General features: G+C 41.9%; 1 long non-coding RNA gene across 1 annotated transcript; it reads left to right on the top strand.

Annotated features, from left to right (window-relative positions):
• Positions 1-5,581: 5,581 nt before the first annotated feature.
• LOC306916988 lies at positions 5,582-7,220 on the top strand. Its single transcript, XR_013789075.1, has 3 exons — positions 5,582-5,885; positions 5,975-6,036; positions 6,408-7,220. It is a non-coding gene; the product is annotated as an uncharacterized lncRNA (long non-coding RNA).
• Positions 7,221-8,435: the final 1,215 nt, after the last annotated feature.

The following is an 8,435-nucleotide window of genomic DNA, read 5'->3' as shown; positions in this document are numbered from 1 at the left end:
TCCAAAATGTGGACTACAAACCATGTGACTTCCATTGGAAATGCATTGGGGCGGCCATGACACTCACAACATAAATACAACAAGCATGCATCAATGTTGTATGCTAGATCGAAAGGTGTGAGTGAGGCCTTACTGTGCCTGCTAAAGGTGCAATATAGACAGCATTCTCAACACGTGTTTGCAGTGTTGTGAATGTGGCGGCCCCTCCAAGCTCCAAATTGTTGTTATTATTCACCACCTTTATGCTCTGCTATGTGATAATAACAATAATTATTATAATTTGTGTCAGAGCACTCGGAAGAAAATGACAGTGACAGAATCCGGAGCACGGTACTCGGAAGAAAAACAAAAACCTTGATGGCAAAATCCTTGTCAACCATGCACAGCATTCATAATGAAATCATTCAACTCCACAACACATCCAGTGGTTTGCAATTAAAAAAGGTGAAAGTCAAAGCATTCTCTGACTGCTAGCACACTGCCTCCAAAAATGTTAGCGTAAAACAAAATGACAAAAGAATTGTGTTTGGGTTTATATAATATTATTATTATTAGCTTTGCATTCAGATGCTCTTTGTGAAACAACTTAAATTTAAAGTACAGTACTTTTGTATCAATGTGTCATTCTTTGCGGCCAATCTAGTCTTTTTTTCTAATGTTTATTACATTGCTTTAAATATCTTCTTTTTTTTTTGCTAATCTAGTCTTTCTATCAGTGGATTCTTGAATATTATTATGCTGTCATGTTTATTTAGATCTTTCTTAAAAAAAAAGAAGGAAAGAAAAGAAAAATACAGATTTCTGTAATTTGTAGATATATATATATATATATTTTAACATTTTTTTGTGTGTGTGTTTGGGATATTAACTGATATAAAGATGTATATTTGAGAACAGTATCTGTGAGAGTGATTTTATATTCCTGTGTCCTTTACAGTTGATTTGCCTAAAACCGGGAACGCATATCTTTGGCATTTCAGATTTTACCGTTGGCTATGAAAAACATTGCAGATATACAAGCTCACATCGCGTCACTGCGTGCCACACTGTGAGATTGTACATCTGCTATTTTAGATTTTTTTTTATTTGGAAGGAATTTTGTAGAATCAAACGCAGGCTTGACACATTTAACGCCGTTGCCGTAGATGTACGGCATTAAAATAAATACCACGCTTAGCGCCATTGCCGTAGATATATACGGTACAATTGGTCTTTTATAGTGCTTATTATCGATCAAGTCATAATGCTACTTACATTAGCGTTGGGTTGCTATAGCTGATGTCAGTAGCAATGGTGCGCGCGATCTTGAAGTGTGCACACACCCGCACCCATTTATCTCCAATTCCTGGTCAAAGGGTCACGGTGGCACAGTTGGTGGGTGCTGGCGCCGTGTTTCCTCCTCCGCGTCATCAGTGCCCATACCCGAGGCGGGGTTGGCGAAAGGGCCTTTCTGTGTGGAGTTTGCATGTTCTCCCCTAGGGTAGGTTCCCCTTACAAAAAACATGCAGTAATCCTGGTCTCTAAACTGCCTCCCCCTGGCCAGCCGGGGGCGCCGGGGAAAGGAACTGGTTGGAATAACGTGTTCCTTCCACGCGCTACGTCCAACCAGGGAAACTCCCCCCTGTCAGGTGTAAAGGAGCGACTTGGACACTCATTCATGAAGGAAGCATGAGTTCAAGTCCGTTGCTCTCCCCATGTCCCCCATATATGGGGACTAGGTTGGCGGAGGGTGTGTAGAGCCCAGGATCAATTAGATACTAAAAATAAGGTTTATTCCACGGCCCACGGCCGATGCTGGAATGGTCGCGATCAGGCTTTCTCGTCGCCGATTGCGAGACCGGAAGTGGATGCGACAACACACACAGTGGGAGTAACATTTGTAACATTCGGCTGCAGGTTTTAAATGGCTCCTGGTGTGAATTATAGCGAATTTATGAATGAATCCTGGCGGCTGGTGTGTTGTTAATAGATAACCTACGTATTCACTGGTTTTCCAGCACTATAAGACCGTGAGCTCTGCACAGAAAACGTATATTATTATTGGGATGATCTTCAAGTTACTGAAGTTGGCGTTTCACACTGAAATACCCTGAGATTTTTAGCATAGATTTTCGCTCGCAGAAATACAGAAATGACTTGAACTGGTTATATCAGAGTGGAGATTAGAAATACGTTGGAAATACATAAATGATATTAAATATTAACCCATTTTGTGCGGGAACCCCTTTTGGTGTTTTAAACATTATAATTCAACTTTATAATTTAGGATTTAGAAGATTCTTTTTTAATTTCGAGGTCAGGCCTAAATGGGTTAAATACAGTTTTTTTGCATTGTTCCTGTAATGCTGCATTTCTTTTGTGAGGCTTATTCTTAAAGCTAAATTTCGGACGACCCTTCTTGCCCTTGCGTGGAAAAGGACTACAGCATTAACATAAACCTCTCTCTACCTCTGCTCGTGAAACAATTTATTCATTTTTTGTTTTTTTTATAAAATGCTAATAATGTTCCAGCTTCTGCATAATGTTGACTTCAGGACTGCCACATAGCTACAGCCTCCTCCACATAGCGGTTCGTAGTTTCTGTTAGCAGTCACCAGGATGGTTAACCCATTCTAGGCGGGATCCCCTTTTGGTGTTAGCATTATGTTATGCTTTAGCTATTGAAAAATAGCAGATCTACAAGCTCATAGCGCGCCACTCGGTGGCGCGCTATGAACTTGTAGGTCTGCTATTTTTGAAAAATCAAAGAACGACATAGCTTTTTCAGAAAACGGTCAGGATGTAGAAGACATTTTTAGAATCTGATCTCAGGTCAGAATGGTTTAAACCAATGAGCACTTCCATCCTCGAGCCCTTTCTCCTGCTATGACCTGCGGGGCGTAAAAAATCTATCAGGGAGGCAAGCGGAGGAATAACAGAACAATGAGAGGTCAACTCCCCACGCAAATTGATTTCCAGCAGAGCTTCGACAACAACAGCGTTCAATGTCTGCTTTCTATCCAAGCACAGATTGTACAAACACGACTGTACAAAGACTTACTGTATATCTGTACAAAAGTCAATATGCAGTTTGTTTGGTCCCAATTTTGGGCTTGTAAAGCCGTCTTGGTAACTTTATTATGATAAATGGACATAAATGCAGACTGGGGCCTGTGCTTTCTTTTTTTTCCGCGGTCGACTATCTGATTGTGATTAGAATTAAGAATACATGCTGACTGTGACATAATTGAAGCATTATGGATGGATTTTCTATCGGCGGAGGCAGACACTGTGTCTTTTATTCCATACGAATCCCGGCTCCTCCTGTCTACATGTCGAAGTGTCCTTGGGCAAGACACTGAACCCCAAATTGCTCCCGATGTGCTGGTTGGTACCTTGCATGGCTTCCGCCGTAATCGGTGTATGAATGTGTGTGTGAATGGGTGAATGTAATGCACAATCTATGTAAAGCGCCTTGGATAAAGGCGCTATATAAATGCACCATTTACCCTTTATACGTGGGGGGGACGTACACGTACAGCAGCTCTGAAAGGCTTTCACTGCAGTCACACCATGCTGTTGTTGCCAGTCAACGCAGGCCCGCGCGAACATTCATCATCGGCTCCATTCAAAGTTGCTCCACGGATATTACGACCGTGCTAGCTCAAGGGAAACATTACATTGAGAAATGCAATGGGGAAAACAGGCTAGAGAGAGAGAGAGAGAGAGAGAGAGAGAGAGAGAGAGAGAGAGAGAGAGAGAGAGAGAGAGAGAGAGAGAGAGAGAGAGAGAGAGAGAGACACATACAGTGAGAGAGAAAGAGAGAATGAATGGCGACCCTCGGAGCATATCGACCAGCGATCGATCAATCCATTTGAGAGGAAGTAATTAACTAGCTCGGGAGCCCTTGAAGTATCACTGACGCTATCCTGCTGTCGCTTTTTCGATCTACGGTATCATTCAACGGGAACGGGATCTGTTGTTGACATTTCTCCGTGCCCTCTCGTTTCATGGTAGGGCTGTGAACCCTGCTAATGCAGGGGTTCTCAACGTTTTTGTCCGGGGACCCCCGGAAATGCTTTGGCAATGTCTCGGGACCCCCGCCCCGCCCTCTCCCAACCCCCAATATAAATTGACTGCTACAATAACCTTAAACCATTTTGGGCGGGAACCCCTTTTGGTGTTTTAAGCATTGTTATAATTTAGCTATTGAAGAATAGCAGATCTACAAGCTCATAGCGCGCCACCGAGTGGCGCGCTACAAGCTTGTAGGTCTGCTATTTTTGAAAAATCGTGAAAATAAAATAAAAAAAAAATCTTTTTTTAAAAAAAATAATTTGGGGACCCCCTAAAATAATTTGGCGACCCCCCGAGGGGTCGCGACCCACGGGTTGAGAACCCCTGTGCTAATGGACTGGCAATACATTTTGCTGTGCACCTTTCCTACTGGAGGGTATACGGTGCTGCGTTGCTACTCGCCCCATTGAGCCATGGCTCTTTAGTCGACTGGTAACGTACGTGCCTGCTGCGGAATAGGGGTCCCGGGTTCCGGCCTCCCGGCTGTGGCTACATTGGTGGCAGCGGTGTAAATAGGTACCCCTGGTTCCTCTGCGTTACAGACTTTAAATTCGATAGCACGTTACGAGGCTGGCGCGCTTCCAGGTGGGGACGACGACTGTAGGCCATACTGTGCTGCGTTGCTACTCGCCAATAGAGCACCGAAGTCTGACGTCGATATCGGTAGAGGGGTGCAAATCCACGGGTTCATGTACTTTTTATTTGCATTGTAATCCCCATAGGGGGATTTGTTTGAAAAATATACCGGCCGTTTCACTCATATGGATATCTGAAGAATCAACTGACTGAGAGAAAACGCTGTTGTTACTGCTACTGAATTAGTTACATTTTCGCTAGAAACAGACTGTATTCATATATGAGTGAATGACTGTCAAACGATACAAATTAAAATGAAAATAGCAGATCTACAAGCCCGCAGCGCGACGCGGTGTGGGCTTGTAGATCATGCTATTTTCAGCAAGTGTAAAATCAGTCATTACGACGGCATCAAGGCCCGCCAAGACACATTTTGTTCGACTAAATCAACTGTAGATTTAGTCGACTAAAATCTTATGACATTTAGTCGACTAAAACTAGACTAACACTAAGACATTCCAGGTGACTGAAATGTGACTAAAACTAAATTAAAACTGTTCAAGAGACTATGACTAAAACTAAAATCAAAATTTGCTGCCAAAAACAACACTGTATGCCTTAATGTTTTTTGTAGTTTTCGTCCATTTTTGTGTTTATGTAAGTCGATACATATGATATGAGATGTGTAAAATGAGAGCTTTGCTGGTCCTGTGGATCATATAGACCAATTATTTGTTTACAAACATTGGGACTGGGCGCACAGGTGACTGTTTCATGTAATCAATTCCCAACAGATCTCCAAACCTGTTGTTTTGGGGAGCGCTGCGCGACACCATCGCGGGACGAAGCATAAATTATACTTGATGGGCTGCAGGTGCGCGTGCAGCCGTGCACAAATAGGCTCTGCTGCCGTGTTCATGAGCGCACCTCCCGTTCTTATGACAGCGACTGGAGGTGTGGTTTTGAGGACAACTGTTTTGAATTGCTATTATTGTTCAAACACAACAGAAACCAAGGATTATATATAAAAACACCATCTGAAAGTTTGATGGGAAGCCTGGTGAGGCGAGGTTACTCCTACCTGCAGTGCTGCACTAATCAAGCCCAATTGAACTGAGTCAGTTCAGCTGTTGAAGTTAGAGACAGAAAGAAAGCCACAGGCAGCAGTGCACAACAAATGAGAAGAGCACAGAACAGAGAGGAAAAGTGTGATTCTAGAAGAGTTTTATGAATACAAACCACAGCGAAGCAAGGTAACTCACCAGATAAATAAGTTAATTTAAGAGTAACAAATAATTGGAAGTTACTTTGGTTTTTGATGAGTGGTGTTGTTTATTTCTAGAAACCATTGTGGATTCACTGGGGCAGCCATTGCATTGTTTGTGCCCAACCTGAGCAGAATCTGTGAGACAGTTTATTTCTTTTCAATGAAGGGATATTATTTTTGCAATTTGCAAGTTAATTGTGAACACTTTGAGAGTAACACTTTAAAAGGGAGTTTATGTTTTGATGATTTGTTTACTAAATGGATGTAATCCATTTCACCATGCACTTTATACAAGATGTACTGAATTCATGTGAAGATGTTTTTGCTTAAAATGCATGTTGAAAAAGTATGTAAAAGGTTTAAAAATGCAGTGTTTCATACAGTTTGAACATTTATTGTTCATTTAAAAAAGTTCATGTAATGCATATTTCATATTTCATAGTATCAACAGACAGTTGATACCATGATACTGATTAGATTTCTCTGACCCTGTCTGATGACTGGTCAGGATTTTTGTTGTTGGATTGGATCGTTTTCCAGTTGACCATTCCAATAGATGGCGAGCTTCCCACCACCAGGATCTAGAGATTGATGGACAGCGAGTATTCCCCCATACTCTGGTGACCACTGGACAGATACTACTGCACTCTACAGTGTGGTAGGACTAATCTGCAGACTCCCCCACTCTCAGCTGCAGTGTCACCCTTTGTCAGCCTTCTGATTGGTCCCTGACTGACCAACCAGCAGGCTCTTTCTGCCTTGTATATATGCACAGTCACCATATGCTGCACCTGTGATGTTCCTTTTTACTGACACCAAGTTTAAATAAGAATTGAGTGCAAGAATATCAATACGAAGCAACTGAAAAACACCTTATTTCAATGGTAGTGGATGGAGAGGGAGGATTTTTGTCCAACCACGGAACAGCAACCAATGGGTGCGAAGAGGGGCAGAACCAGGACTTGACAAAGGGTGCGCACGGCATGCACACACATTCATGGAACTCTGTTACGTACAGTTTTGGAAACCATATGGAACTTCTGATACATACCCTCCTGGTTTATCCTTGGAACTCTGAACCCTAAATGTTATGTGATTTAACTGGAACAGAACAAAACTTGAGTTGAAGGTTTAAAAGGAGATAACTGAGGATTCAAGTTCGAAGGGTGCACCCTTAAAATAGGAAGACACAGTGAACTGTGAGAATTGAAAGTGGCCAAGCAATTGCTACTAGAATTGGTACCAAATGATTTGTATTTCCATATTGTATGTTTGTTTTATTGTTTTTCAATATAACTGCCGGCAATCATTTAACATTTAACCTCCTTGTGTCTGAGTCTCATTTAACCCTGCAAGACCCGTATACATTTCTACCTGCAAAAAAGAGATTTCAACTAGGACTTTGTAGAGGAAATTATGTAAAAAAAAAAGAGCAAATTTTATGCACATTTATAATAATTATTAAAATAATAATTTACATTTGGGGGATATCTTTCACAATAATAAATAAAACATGTTCTAGACATTCTAATCACAAAACATATATTAGTTATTTTACTTTTTATCAGGGTTAAAGGTCATAGGTAAAAAATTGTTCAAAATTGAGTGTCCAGAGATTTATATTTTGTGTGAATTTCAGCCTCTGGGGGGTGTTTATATGCAAATATGAACAATGGCATTGCAATGAACATCAATGATGTTTAGGTGAAAAGAACAGAACATAATTAATTTAATTAAAATATGTTATTATTGCAACGGTGGGTCTTACAGGGTTAAGCACTCCCCACAGCTCCAGCAGTCGAACCTAATAACTAGTCCAGATTTTGCTATAGTGCCTTTTGGGTGCTACAAGCTACTCACAGAAGTGTCACTCACCCCCGTTTGGCACAAGTCTGTATTACAATGGTCGTTGCGTTGTGGACTGAAAATGGCAGATCTATGAGCTCACAATGCGAGTTAAATAGATTGATTATTTTCCCCCATCCAATAGGCCAACATCTCTCCTTCTGTCTCTGTGCCCCTTTTCCCTGCCATAGCTGCTTATCAGCCAACCTTCCACAAACTCCTTCTCCCAGTCCCGCCCCCTGTGTGTGTGTGTGTGTGTGTGTGTGTGTGTGTGTGTGTGTGTGTGTGTGTGTGTGTGTGTGTGTGTGTGTGTGTGTGTGTGTGTGTGTGTGTGTGTGTGTGTGTGTGTGTGTGTGTGTGTGTGTGTGTGTGTGTGTGTGTGTGTGTGTGTGTGTGTGTGTGTGTGTGTGTGTGTGTGTGTGTGTGTGTGTGTGTGTTTGGTGGTGGTGGTGGTGGTGGTGGTGGTGTGTGTCCAAACTTTTTCATGTCAAGGACCCCCAAATCGACACTAATGAGTCTGCGGTCCCCCATTTGAAAAGATGTCAGGGACCCCCATAAGATTTCAAGGACCCCCAGTTTGACATGCATTAGACTGAGGACCCCCCATTTAATGGCATTTCTATCTCTGGGACCCCAATTTACATTGTAAAATCAATGTTAATTTAACTCTTGAGAGTGTACAGGTTAATTT

Source organism: Electrona antarctica (assembly GCF_951216825.1).
Source record: "Electrona antarctica genome assembly, chromosome: 24".
NCBI classification, from domain to species: domain Eukaryota; kingdom Metazoa; phylum Chordata; class Actinopteri; order Myctophiformes; family Myctophidae; genus Electrona; species Electrona antarctica.
Note: the sequence above shows the minus strand (reverse complement) of the source record. Positions and strands in the feature narration are given on the sequence as shown.